Genomic DNA, 15,527 nt, shown 5'->3' on the forward strand with positions numbered 1-15,527 from the left:
TCTTGCTCTTTAAGTTCTCGTGCCTGTGGACTAAGGGTTACAGGACCAGAAGGGTGAGAAGCTTGAAGAGCAATATAGGGATGAAAGAAAGGAGGACCAAGTGATAAGAAAAAAAAAAAGAAAAGTAGAGAAAGGAGAGGGGGTGGTTAAAAGGAATATTTACAAAAAGAAGAGAGGCACAGAAAGAGGGAGACAGAGCAATATAGGTGTAAAGTAGGGTACTTTGATACAACCTTAAAGAAAAAAACCACCTTCTGGGGGTGCCCAGTTGGGTGGTTCCCTTGAGGTCAGCAGCTCTTTGCTAACCTGATCAGTCACAGTACCCCACTTCCAACAATTAGAGAGGAAAGACAAAAATGCTATAAATCAAACCAAAACAGCAAACAGAAAACTTTACGGGATAAAATTGGCTGGAAAAACCAAATAATAGCGGTAGAAACACTAACAAAAATGAAGTTCTAATTATTGAAATAGGCAGCAATGGGAAATTATAATTTAACTAGAAAAATTGAGAAAGAAAAAGGATCTGTATGGAAAAGGTTGAACTTAAAAAACAATACAACAATCAACAACATCAAAATAAAAAAAACAACCAAACCAAAAAAAAAAAAAAATAACCAAAAACAAAGCAGTATGTATATGTTATTGAATATTGTCTAGGCAACATGTGGTCTTCTGGGTTATGAGATGTTAATTACAGTTCTGATACGACTGGAGGCTGCTAGTTTCTCAAACCCCAGCAGGTAGACACCCTAAATCTCTCTTCAGCCCACTTAAAAGGCACTTTGAACTTGTTCACTTGCTGAGCAGAAGCTTTCCCAGGGGAAGTGCTTGTCGCTGGAATCACTGCTGAAGTGGCTATCCACTTACCCTGTGTGCCAAAACTGGTCTCCCTCTGCCCCCGAGGGTTAGGGCTGCAAGGCGGCTCAGACCCCCCCCCTTAGGCTACTTGGTCGCTGGGTTACCAGCTCCCACTCTATTCTAGCTCTGCGACCCTGAGGACGGAGCTTGCCCGGGAAGATCGCTCACAATGGCTGCCTGTGACCCACAGCCAAACACTATTAGCTCCGTCTGGCTCAGTGGCTCAAACTGGGGCCCTAGACAAAGGCCAAAGTTCTCCACACTCCCGCTCAGGCTCTCCCCAAGGCAGTTCAGCTGAGTGCCAAGTCCAAAGACACCAAAACAGTTCACAGGTAAGACCTTTCTTGTTTGCAGTCTCGCTGCTAGTGAACTTACATTTGCGGGTGGGTTTAGACGGATGGAACACACGCGACCACTTGCCGGTTTTCCACTGTTTTAGTCCTCCTCTTGGGTTCCAGAAGTCTCTCGCTGACTCCCTGTATCCTCTCAGGGGTGATGATAGGCAGATCCCACCAGCCAGAGATGCCTGGAGTCCTATATCCCAGACTCACGGTGCCCAGATGCAAGGAAGCTGTAACTCGTCTGCCATCTTGCTCCGCCTAATATAGAGAGAATTCTTAAAATTGAGGGGATAATTTATTAAAAAAATGAAAATTTAAAAATATATATACTAACATAAAATCACTTAAAAAGTATATAAATTCTCCTCAAGTGTATAAAAAGATGCTCAACTTCATTATAAATAAAACAAAAAAAAAAACAACTCTAAGATACCTGTTGGATTAGAAACATTTCAGAATTCATGCAACATACTCTGTCAGTGAAGCTAAGGGAAAACATTCTTATGTATTGCTGGTAGGAGGAAGATCACGTAACCCTTTTGGAGAAGAATTTGTAATTAACAACTACATGTGCATCTAACCTTTGACCTGAAATTCTATTTTCTGAGTATTTAACTTAAACATACACCTCCAGAAGCACAAATAGAAATACGTGCTGATTTGTCAATTTACTAAGATATTATTACTGTTTATTTTAATTTTTTGCAGTTTTTGGCTGGGGCCGGGTTTGAACCCACCACCTCCGGTATATAGGGCCAGTGCCCTACTCCTTTGAGCCACAGGTGCCACCTTAAGATACTATTTTTAGTAGAAAAACAGTGCAGATACTCAAAATACCCAATAAAAGGAGGCAAGTAGAATAATGTATCAGAGACCTATTCAGCTGTTAAAAAAAAATGAGAAAGATCTGTAGGAACTCATGTGATTTTTAGGATATTTCATAAGGCAAAAAGTACATCTTGAAAAAAGTTTATGCAGTATACTGCATTATGTGTAAGAGGAGTCAAAATAAAATTTTATATGCTTATTTTTATAAAAAAGAAATATGAGAAAGATAAACCATGAACTTCTGTGAATGGTTTCTGGCATCTTATGGGCAGGGCTAGATGAAGGGATAAGAACATAATGTCTGAGAGTTAAGTTAGGAAATTCACCCTGGAAATAGTGCTGCACATCTCACTGCTGAATATCACTATAGTCACCTTCAAAGTCCTCCCCGTAGGAAGCTGTGCACTGACACCAGCACCTACTCTATCCTTCAAAGCAATTTTGGAACTCCTTTTCTGGAATGGCCATCAGAACTGTCATTGTAGTACCCTTAATGTCCTGAATATCATCAAAATTTCACCTTTCAATATTGAATAAAGTTATTGTGAGCCAGATCAGGTGAATAGGGAGGGTATTTCAATAACATTATTTGTTTATTGACTAAAAAAAAAAACCCTCACAGACAGTGCTGTGTTATCTGGTACATTATCATGATACAAGAGCCGTGAGTCATTGACAAAAAGTTCATGCCACTTTTGTCCAACTTTTTCTTTCTTTCCTTCTTTCCTTCTTGTCTCGTAATTTTGATGCACAATTTGATACATTTTTGCAATATTTTCATCAGTTCTACTACCCTGACCTCTCTTCATCAGTGATACTTTCTCTCTCCTTAGAAAATCATTCAATCCCTTAGTACAACTGCAGTTTTCTTCCTCAAAGAGAATACATGTAATCAAGTATGTTCAGTACATTAAAGAAATTATCACAAAAACATTACATGTGCATGGAAAATAATGACATCTTTGGTAGTATTAATATATGTGGTTTTTATTTGACTTCTTTCTTTTATCCTATATTAGCTCTATTTCTATAACAAAAAATTATTGTTATAAGTGCCTAGTAGTTTTATTAATGTATATTCAACGAACTTCATTTTTATGAAATAAGCAGATCTAACCTTGCTAGTTTGCAACTTGGCTATAAATGCACACAACTATAACACACATACAATGCTTATTTATTCTTGCATAGACACTTTGTGGCAGGAATAGCTGCTCCCTTTGCTGAAAATAATCCCCATCCTCTCCCTTCTCATCATTTGGCCTCATCTAGTCACTAGAGCTCATCCTCATGATCCCTCATTGAACCTTTCTATAGCAGCCCTCCAATCAATCACTTTACTATCCTGATGTATATCATCGTTACAATCACTACCTGATAGTTATCTTTTTTTGCATACTATATTTTTTTCCAGTAGAATTTTAAGCTCCAGGATAGTGGTAAAATTATTACATCTTGTTTATTAGCACATCCTCAGTACATGTGATAGTGCTTGGTACATAGTAGATATACCATAAGTTTTTGCTGAAGAATTGAGTTTAAATTAATTCATTAAGTGAATGAATGAATAGAGTTAAAATGATAATCTGTTGAGCTTTCAGGCTGGGTCTCCATGCACCAAAGCTGTGTTCAAATATGATTACTTGCAAGAACACCTGCGTACCACAGGGGTTGCTTTCTATCATTTGACTCCCCAAATCATTTGACCAAGTAAATATCAATAGAGAAGTTGCTTTGTGTCATTTGATTCCCCATCCTCTGGTAGGGAAGGGTTTACTTACTTACTCATGTGATGTTTTTCAGGAAGACTCTGACTATCCCAAGCAGGCACATGACTGATAATCCATTTTGCATGGGGAAAAATGGAACATTTTATACCTTATAGAGCATTGGAACTAGTAAACGTGAGAGAAAAGGCTGTAAACTAAGCCAAGTCCACTCAACAGAATATATTTAGTGTAATAATAATGGCTTTCTCCAAAACTCAATTCACAATAGGAAAATACGCAAGGCAGTTGATTTTCCACTTTAGATCCCATAATAAAAGCTTTCAGAACTGACAGCTTATACTTTATTAAGCACAATATAAATTAGTAAACATATAACCTTATGACTGGTTATATTTACTAGCACTTAAGGGTCAATTGAGAGAAAATGTCTTTCTGAGAAACATTATTCTCTTTCCTCCATCTTTTTTTATATGCTTGCTTCTTTTTGCAATTTAAAGACTATTAATACATTTTTATTCAAAAAAAATGTCATGAAAACTTTCTATGATCCAGGTACTATTTCAGCTGCAGGGGATACAGCATTGAAACAAACACGAAAACAAAATATAACACAAAAATTTCCCATTTTATGGAATTTACATTCTAGTGGTTTAAAAGTAGACAAACATATTACTGAAAAGACGCACACCAGTGTTTGGTGCCCCATGATCACATTAATGTACACAGCTATGATTTAATAATAAAAAGAAATCATAGTTTGAAGAACTTGGAAAAAAAAAAGAAGCACACCATATGTTAATAAGTACTAAGGAGAAAAATAAAGCAGAGATGCTAGTCATAAGGCATCAGCAGGGAATAGGTAGGAGGAATAAATGCAAAGGCCCTGAGGTCGGAACATTGCAGTAAGTTCAAACTAAGAATGGTAGAGCTGGACCACATAGACCAAGGGTGAGTGGTTACGGGAAGTCAGAGAGGCTCCGGAGGTCAAGTCACAGACAGCCTCATAAGCCCTGGGGAGAATTTGGCTTCTGAGAGAAGAAAAAATGAAACATAAAAGGATCAAGCCGAATCAAATGTTTTTGGCCAATCCAACAAGAGGGAGGAGTTGAAATTTTCTGGGATGGGGGAGATTCTTGGGAGCATCATGTTTTGGTGGTAGATGGGTATCAGGAGTCTTATTTTGAGCGTATTAACTTTTTAAGAAGCCTGAAAATCATTAGTTGTAGGAATCTGAAGCTCAGAGGAGCCTTCAACTGGAGACAATATCAAAAGCCATGAGATCAGATGGGATAAGCAGAGGAAAGAGTGCAGAGGCCCGTGGAGTAAGCCTGTGGCACATTAGAGTTCAGAGGTCAGGGAGAGAAAAAGGAGCAGCCTGCGCAGGCAGGATTAACATCAGCAGAGTGCATGGTTTTCTGAGCACCTGCTGATGGGAAAGTTTGCAGGATGGAGGGATTCACTGTTATCTGCTACTCATAGATCAGTGATAGAAAAAAAAAATTGAACATTGAGTTTTAGCAAATGGAGGTCCTTAGTGACCCTGACAAGAAAAATTTCAGTTATGTGATAGGAACTAAGCCCGGGATAGAGTAAGTTCAAGAGAGAGTATAGAGATGGTGATGACTCTTGAGATTTTCTCTCAAGGGGAACTAAAAAGTAGGTCATTAGCTGAAGGCCAAAGGAAGAAATTTTGAAGATGGGATGCTGTACAGCGTGTTTACATGCTAAAGAGAATCATCCAGTAGAGATGAGAAAACGAATCCTTCAGCGAAGCCAGCAGTGATTGCTAGAGTGACGGTCTTGAGAGGATGCAGGGAAAGGGAATCTAGACCAGATGCCGTCGTGCAGTGTATCTGCAGTTACAAAAGGGGCCTTGCCAATGGAAATAGAAATTGCCAATTTGATGTGGACAGCAGTAGACAGAAAGAACCATGGTGGTAACATGCGGATCTTTAAGGCTTTCCGCTTCTTCTTTCCTAAATAAAATATGATCCAGCAACACCAGATGAAAGTGAAGATTGGGTAGGTGTTGTTGAAAAGTTGAGAAGGAAAGAAGGCTTACAATTGTCTTCCAAGAGAATTAGAGAGTGAATACATGAAAGAAAAAGTGGGTAAATTTTTTCTATGAAGGACCAGATACTAAATACTCAGATTTTGTGAACCATCCAGTCTTTCTTATTAAAACGACAACAACATCAACCCTGCTGAGCTCTGCATAACAGCAAGAGTAGCCATATAGAATACGTAAAGAAATGAGTGTGACGGTGTTACAATAAAAACTTTTTAAAGACTAAAATCAGACAGCAGCAGGCTGAATTTGACTTTTAGGGCCATAGTGTGCTTACTTGGGGAACACGATCCACAACCATCTGAGATGAGTAGTTGCATATGTTTGTGTCCCTCCAAAATTCATTTGTTTATTTAAAAATTTAAAAATTAAATTTATTTTTAATTTTTTTTAAATTAAATTATAGCTGTGTACATTAATGCGATCATGGGGCACCCCTCCAAAATTCATATGCTGAAATTCTAACCCCCCAGGTAGTACAAGGTAGGGCATTTTGGAGGTTATGAGATGGTGAGGGTGGATCTGATGCAGGAAAGTGGAGCCCCAAACTGGGCTCTGACCTGAAGGTCAAGTGACTTTTGTCGTCATACAGGAAAGAATTCAAGATAGTGCCAACAGGGTAAGAAAAAGCAAAATCATTGAAGAAACAGAAGAAAGGCTTCTCTATAAATAGAGTAGCAAGTATTTTTTTGTAGCAGCAGAGAGTAGCACCTTGTGAGTTTCCAGGGTCTTATTTTAGACCTTCTGTTTAATTTTATGTTCAGTGGAGGAAAGATTAGTTACAAGCTTTTTGGGAAAGGGATGGGGAGTTCACAGAAGCAAGTGCTTTCCCCCCTTTTAAATAATATACAGTAGTTTCCGAGAGTTGCTCTGATATTTGTAAGCTCTCATGTTGCCAGCAGTTTCTTGTAGTATGATAATTATCAAAAGCAAGGCAAAATGAGCAGTGAGGTAACCCGAGGTTGCTTCTCATGGCCATCCTGGTAGACTTTGTAGCAATTTTGCTGAGCATTCCAGGTGAGCACCATGTTTTTGTTATGTGGTAGGGAACTTGTATTTTCTTTCAATATACCCAATTCCACACTCTTATAATTTTTTTTGTCCGTTCTTTTGCAGTATAATCTGAACAAGAAAGAAAGGGACATTATTATATCTCTGATCCTTACATGAACTTATATTTCATGTCAGTAACTGGTGCATATAACTCACATCTATAATAACCACAAAAGCAAGTATTAATTACAATCACCATGTCAATTGATAAAATAGTTCCATTGTGTAGGTAAAGAGTACAAACATTTAGAAAAAGAACGAAAGACTCCTAATTTTTGTGTTTTTTTTTTTTTTTTTTAATCTGGGTACCAACATGATTTAAGCCTCAGTATACATTATCTTCTTTATCTGGAATGCAGGTGTAACAGCAGGTTCCCCACTAAGTTAGGTCCCACCTTGTGCTGTAGTGAGTATATCTAGGGCCATCCTCTCTCTTTTTTTCTTTTTTTTTGGCCAGGGCTGGGTTTGAACTCACCACCTCCGGCATATGGGGCTGGCACCCTACACTTTTGAGCCACAGGCACCACCAGGCCATTCTCTTTTTTAAAACCATTTTTCTCATTTGGGTAGTTCCTTGGCGTATGAGGTGGATAGCATTTTTGTGTGATTCATGCTTTAGGCATGAATTGGGCCAGAGCATTAACTTAGTGAGAGCCTCTAATGTTCCTGCTCTGGGGACTAGAATACTTAGGGGTCATTCCCACCAGGCCAAAGATCTAGGGAAATGAGTTCTGAAGGCCTTTATCATTATTATTATTATTATAGGCACCACAGACAAAGTTTTACATGGTATGTATAATAATTCCTGGCAATGAGGAAAGGCCTCTCCATGGTACACAGTCTAATTGTGGGGGAGGCAGGGCCACAAATATGTGGTGCGCAGACTGCAGACCCCAAAAGTAGAAAATAAGCCCCGGCTCTTGTGAAGGAGTTTTGTTTCCTGCCTAGTTAGAAGCCCATACTCTGTCAATGGTGCGGCATGCTAAGGGGTCACCATCCCATCTGTGGAGAGTGTGTGGAGGACTCGGCAGTATGATTACATCTTCTTATTCATGGGGAGCCCTTTAGTGTAACATCCCATGTGTAGCCATTGTCTATGTTAATCAATGCCCGATTGATGTGTGTTAGCTGTAGTCAGTGTTACATGTTGTCTTACCAAGGTAAAGACATAACTTTCAGTTGTGCTAACACTTGGCAGGTGGGAGGTATTCTGACATGTAGTTGTCAATGACAAATGGTGGAGGTGATGTCACTCTCATGGGTAGAGTCATTGCTCCTCAGAGAGCTCATCTGGTCTCTCTAATTCTGTGGTGTTATGGGCAGCCCATTCCACGGGATCTTACTCTGCTGGATGCCTGCAAACCCAGCAGTTAGACTGGCTGTTGACCACTGCTGCTGTCTTGGCCCACTGACCTTTGCCATGGACAGCAGGAACAATGGCCTATGGGTACAAGCGTAGGTGTTTAGAAGGAATTTTCATGACTAATCTATTTCCTGCAATATTATTACCAATGTCATTTCTCTCATAGGCCCTGTTAGGGAGGCTGCTACAAGCTGTAAGCCTGGTCTACAATATCACACATGGCTTCCCTCCCCAGGAGCCAATGTAACAGCTAAATGATACATTTCTGACCTTGCCCATGCCACTTGAACTATGATGCCCCCAGCTGGTACTGTTGTCCTGAGATGATGGCATCACAACTGAGAGCACAGTTGAGGTCATCTCCAATTCAGCTGTCTTCAAGGCACCTTCGGGACCCTAAAGCCGACCCACTGTAGAGGCACCTTCCAGCTCAGTTACATGTCCACACAGCTGTCACCACTCAACCAGTCATGCTGTTCTCAGAGGCATAGTTTTGCTGTCTGCTCCAGGCCATGGCTCAGGGTCTCAGGAGTAACTATAGAAGTTTGTGGGGCCTGTTTTATAGGCCTTGCCTTTGACTGACAGGGAGAGATGTTCTGTCCCGTGTGGCCCACTCAAAACCTGGATAGACCCCAGGAGAATCTTAATCTATGATTTTAAGGAGCTGCCCATGAACAGTGCACAGATTTGAGTTTTCAACAAACTGTTTTTTTCTTTCTACTAGACCAGCCCCTGTTAGATTATATGGTGGGTGAAATCTCTATATTTCATTCTGTTGCCCATTACTGAATGTCACATCCTGGGAAATGAGAAACTTTTCGATCCTTTAAAATCTTTTAGGTAACATAAAATCAAAAACAAGATACCAAACACAAGGTTACAAAATTAATTTATCTATAAGCATCAAGAATCTTGGTTTTACTTGTAGACCTATAGGAATTTTGTAATACAAAACTTAACTGTTTGAAGGTAAATACTTTTGCATCAGAATGTTTTTGTGGTTTAACTTTAAAGGATTAACCATAGTTTAAACAAAGAGCTGATAAATCATGTCTAGTTATGATAATGAAGGGAAAAACTTACAGATAGTTAAAAATTTAAATTATCTAGTGAAAAGTTAATACTAACTGATATAGAACCAAAATTATTAAATGAGTCTTAATGTTTTAGTGTACCCTTTGATTTCTTCATTATTGTTTGGCATTGAAGAAGAGACCTTGGTTAAGTAAGTTTAGTATTGATACTCATGAGTCAAGACCATGTGACTTAGCACAAATATTAGTTGCCAGTATTTGATTTTGAGGACATTTGTGAAAGACTCAAAATACCCAATTGAAACAGAATCACAGGTCACTGTAAAATGCTGTATTAATATAATAATAGCGATTCACTTAACCAAGAATTATAATCAAAAGATTTTAAAGACAATACAGAAAGCCACTTGGATGTAAAACTCTCAACTTTTTAAAATTTAGTTTTCCAAAATAATCAAAAACCTAACAAGGGCAGCATAGAAATTATATTGATAAAATACATAGTCTCTAATTTCCAGGTCAGTTACCAAAAAGCAAAGAAAAAACTTCTGTAGTGTGATTGATTTTCTTCTTATGGGAAACCCAGTTAGACAACGCAGAACTCAAACCTGATGAAAAGGGTACTTGATTTTTTTTTTTTTTTTTAGAGACAGAGTCTCACTTTATGGCCCTCGGTAGAGTGCCATGGCATCACACAGCTCACAGCAACCTCCAACTCCTGGGCTTAAGCGATTCTCTTGCCTCAGCCTCCCGAGTAGCTGGGACTACAGGTGCCCCCCTCAACGCCCAGCTATTTTTTGGTTGCAGTTCAGCCGGGGCAGGGTTTGAACCCGCCACCCTCGGTATATGGGGCCGGCGCCTTACCGACTGAGCCACAGGCACCGCCCGAAAAGGGTACTTGAAATAATTAGATACAGGAAGAGAGTTCAAGTTCATGAGTATATATTGTGATATAGAGATACATAAATAAAAAACTAGTACCTTGAGTAGGGGAGCAAATGACTCTGACCAATATCAAGAAAATTTGACCACATTGAAGAACTTAGACTAATCGAGAAAACCAAGTATATAGGATTAAGTTATACTAGAGAAAAGCACTGATTTTATGTACTTTTAAGGTAAATCATTTTAGCATTAGGTCATAACAACAGACTTAAAACCAGAGAGGAGAAAGATACAGGAGCTGACAAAAAAGGTTGAAGGAGAAAATTATCATCCTGGTCTTACAAGTAGAGAAAAAGGCTAAAAGCAGCAAGATGCAGCAAAAGTTGAACTTCTGGGATAAAAATCTGAGAAGTCTCAAAAGGAGCAGATTATGGAATCCCAATCAAAATGTTTTATAATTTAATTAAGAGTAATTCAGTCCTTTAAGAGAACTTGCTATTTTAACCAAAATTTTTTAAACTTATATTCAATTTGGTCACATACAATTTTTTTGTAAGTTCTGCTTCATGAACCTTATCCCAATGTATATAGACTGTCTATGACATGCTTAGACTTTTTACTTTTTTTCTTAAATTTCTGCTTCTTAAATAACTAGTCATCTTATTTTAAGATGTTCAACTTTACATATTTAGAGTATTGTGATTAGAACAATAAAATAAAACTACACACACATTAAAATAGCCAAATTCCAAAATATTCACAACACCAGATGCAGGCAAGGATGGTAAATAACAATAACTCTCATTCATTGCAAGTGGGAATGCAAAATGGTACAGACACTTTGGAAGACAGTATAGTAGTGATCTAGAAAATTAAACATACTCGTTTTATAAGATCTAACAGTCATATTCCTTGATATAATATTTATCCAAAGGAGTTAGAAACGTAGGTTTGTAACTGCATGAATTTATGTATAGGATATTTATTCATAACCTTCAAAACTTGGAAGTAATCATATTGTTCTTCAGCATGTGAGTGGATAAATAAACTGTGGTACTCTCAAACAAGGGAGTATTATTCAGCATTCAAATGAGTTGTTAACCCATGAAAAGAAACTTAGATAGGACTGCATGAAAGAAGTCAATGTGAAAAGGATCAATGACTTTCCAGAAAAGGCAAAACTACGGAGGCAATAAAAAAACAAGTGGCTTAAGTTTAAATCTTTAATCCAGTGAGAATCTATCTTAGTCCATGAAACTATAAAAATACTAGAAGAGAGTGCAGGTAAAACTCTTGAAGAAATCGGTCTGGGCGAGCATTTTATGAGGGCAATTGAAGCAGCTTCAAAAATACACTACTGGGATCTGATCAAACTAAAAAAGCTTCTGCACAGCCAAGAACACAGTAAGTAAAGCAAGCAGACAGCCCTCAGAATGGGAGAAGATATTTGCAGGTTATGTCTCCGACAAAGGTTTAATAACCAGAATCCACAGACAACACAAACGTATAAGCAAGAAAAGAACAAGTGATCCCATCGCAGGCTGGGCAAGGGACTTGAAGAGAAACTTCTCTGAAGAAGACAGGCACATGGCCTACAGACATATGAAGAAATGTTCATCATCCTTAATCATCAGAGAAATGCAAATCAAAACTTTGAGATATCATCTAACTCCAGTAAGATTAGCCCATATCACAAAATCCCAAGACCAGAGATGTTGGCGTGGATGTGGAGAAAAGGGAACACTTCTACACTGCTGGAAGGGAACACTTCTACACTGCTGGTGGGAATGCAAATTAATAAATTCCTTTTGGAAAGATGTTTGGAGAACACTTAGAGATCTAAAAATAGATCTGCCATTCAATCCTATAATTCCTCTACTAGGTATATACCCAGAAGACCAAAAATCACATTATAACAAAGATATTTGTACCAGAATGTTTACTGAAGCCCAATTCATAATTGCTAAGTCGTGGAAAAAGTCCAAGTGCCCATCGATCCATGAATGGATTAATAAATTGTGGTATATCACATCATGGAATATTATGCAGCCTTAAAGAAAGATGGAGATTTTACCTCTTTCATGTTTACATGTATGGAGCTGGAACATATTCTTCTTAGTAAAGTATCTCAAGAATGGAAGAAAAAGTATCAAGTGTACTCAGCCCTACTATGAAACTAATTTAGGGCTTTCACATGAAAGCTATAACCCAGTTACAACCTAAGAATATGGGGAAGTGGGAGAGGGAGGGGAGGGGAGGGGGGAGGATGAGAGGAGGGAGTGTGATTGGTGGGATTACACCTGTCGTGCATCGTACAAGGGTACATGTGAAACTTAGTAAATGTAGAATATAAATGTCTTAAAACAATAACTAAGAAAATGCCAGGAAGACTATGTTAATCAGTGTGATGAAAATGTGTCAAATCGTCTATAAAACCAGTGTATGGTGCCCCATGATCGCATTAATGTACACAGCTATGATTTAATAATAAGAATAAGAAGAAGAAGAAAAGAAATTGAGTAGAAACCGTTAACAGGATGATTTGCCTTTATTAAAGCCATTTACATTTTCCATTCATTGTGTAAGACCAAAGAAATGTCTTTTGTTTATGCTACTTCCCCATATTGTCTATGTTACTTCCCTGTAGACATCCCTGCACAGATACTATAAAATAAAGTTGATTTTGTGCTTTGGGGCTGGCTGCAGCCATCAGTTCAGTCAGACCTCCTGATCGCCACCCCCCAAAATAAAGTGGCAGCCCAGGCTGACCGAGCAGGTGGAGCACGGTGGAGTTCTAGGGCAGTGAAAACGCTGTCTGCTACCACAGGGGTGGAAACACGTCACTACACACTTGTCCAGTCAAGAAGGACGTGAAACAGCAGGAGTGAAGCTTAATGTAAGCTGTCAACTTCAGGTTATTATGGTGTGTCAACAAGGGAGGCTCATCACTTCTAACTGTGGAGCCACTGACGGGGGGATATTGATAGGAAAGTAGGTCGTACATGTATGGAGGTAGGTATGTAGGAACTCTCCAGGAAATCAGGCTGTAGACATAAAATGGTTCTAAAAATAAAATGTATTTAAAAACAAAGCAGAGAGCACCAATATGCAATTTATGCTAACAAGTTTGTTTTAGGCAGATATTAGAATTAAGTTTTTGCCTTTCCAGATCTTAACATTTGCTGACGCCACTCAACCAGGGACACTTACCCTCCAGATGTTTGAATGGGTGGTTCCTCTCGCCAGGGGAATCTGCCCCTACATATCAGATCCTGAGAGCAACCGCCTCTAATCACTCTATGTAAAGCAGATACACATTATACTTTCAATATACATTTAGTCATGAACATATTTGATAGTCTCCTGAAAGATAAAAGCCATTGTAGTCAGGAAGGGTTTTTTATGAAAGAAGCAATTTTTGCTTTCATAATTTTTCTTTATAATTTTTCTATTTTCATTTACTTTTCAGTTTGAACTTTTGTCTTAATTATTTTCTCCATTCTGTTTGTTTTTGGTTAATTTGCTCCCATGTTCAGAGTTTCTTAAGGTAGAAGCTTAGGATGCTGAGACTTTTCTTTTTCCCTAAGAAAAACCTGTAACGCTGACTATTTCCACTAGCAAGTTGGCTTTGGCTGCATCCCCCCAATTCTTAATGTAGTATTGTAATTTTCATAAAGTTAAATTTATATTTTTTAATTTGCCTTGAGACCTATTTTTGTCCAATGGGTTATTTAGAAGTGTGTTGTCTAATTGCTTAATATTTGGGGATTTTACAGTTTTGTTTCAAGTGTTGATTTCTAGTTTAATTTCATGCTGGCCTGAGAACTCCCTTTGTATTTTTTTTTTTCTTTTAAGTGTGCTAAGGTTATTTTCTGGCCCAAATGATGAATATTCCAGGTTATTAATAAGGTGAGAGAAATGTTTGTGGTCATGATGGGATGTTCTGCAAATGCCAACCTGTTTCTGCCAGGTTCGTTTGTGGCACTGTGTGGGTGACTCCTATTCTTTCTGGTCTTCTGCCTACTTGTTAAGTACTTGGGTCAGAGCATTGATATCTCCAGCTAGAACTGTGGCTTTGTCTATTTCTCCTTTCACTTCTATCAGGTTTAGTGTCATGTACCTTTGTGCCTTACTTTGTTTTTGTTTGTTTGTTTGTTTGCTTGTTTTGAGACAGAATCTCACCATCTTGCCTCCAGTAGCGTGTCATGACATCATAGCTCATAGTAATCTCAAACTCTTGGGCTCAATCAATCCCTTAACTCAGCCTCCCAAGTAGCTGGGAGTACAGGTGCTCACCACAATGCCTGCTGTTCTTTTTAGAGATGGGAGTCTTGTTCTTGCTCAGGTTTGTCTCAAATTCATGAGCTCAAATGATCCCCCCTCCACCTCCCAGCCTTGCCCTCCCAGAGTGCTAGGATTACAGGCCTGAGCCACCGTGCCCAGCCCTGTGTCATGTACTTGCAGCTCTATTAACAGCATTGGTTCCATACACCCAATTACCTAAATAGGATCATTTTTTTTTTTTTTTTTTTTTGTAGAGACAGAGTCTCACTATATTGCCCTCGGGTAAAGTGCCGTGGCGTCACACGGCTCACAGCAACCTCTAACTCTTGGGCTTATGCGATTCTCTTGCCTCAGCCTCCCAAGCATCATTCATTTTCTTGAAGGATTGAGGCTTTCTTGTTAAATAACTTGTCCCTTTATCTCCGATATTATTTTTGTTCTGAAGTTTACTTTATCTGATAGTAACAAAGCAATTTCAGCTTTCTTTTGATTATTGTTTGCTTTGTATATCCTTTTCAGCCTTTTACATTTAACCTATCAATAGTTTTATATTTAAAGCAGTTTTCCTAGAGATGGAAAGTAGTTGGGCTTGCTTTTTTATCAATTTGACAATCTCTGATTTTGTAACTGGGACTTTTAGAGCATACATATTTAAGATGATTGATTTGGTTGAATTAAAATGGATCTTCTGTCTCTGGTCAGTTTGTGTGATCTTTTTTTCCCTTTTTCTCTGCCTTTTCTTAGGTTGAATGTTCATTTTTTATTATTCCACCGTGTATTCATTTTAGACTATTTTTTTTTTTTTTAGTGGTTGCCTGGAGTTAATAGTACACTTCTGAAATTAATCATACCCTATCTTCAGATAATAGTATATTGTTTCATGTGAATAAGGTCCTTACAAGAGTGTACCCTCAGCTCCTCCTTCCCAGTCTCTACTATTGTTGCCACTTATTTTACTTATATACAGGATATGCCACAATTTCTGCTTCAGACAATTAGTTATCTTTCAGGGAATTAGAAACAAGAAGGAAAAAACACTTACTTACCTTAGTTTATTCCACGTAGAACAGTCTTCCTTTC

The sequence above is a fragment of the Nycticebus coucang genome, chromosome 8 (genome assembly GCF_027406575.1).
Source record: "Nycticebus coucang isolate mNycCou1 chromosome 8, mNycCou1.pri, whole genome shotgun sequence".
NCBI lineage: Eukaryota > Metazoa > Chordata > Mammalia > Primates > Lorisidae > Nycticebus > Nycticebus coucang.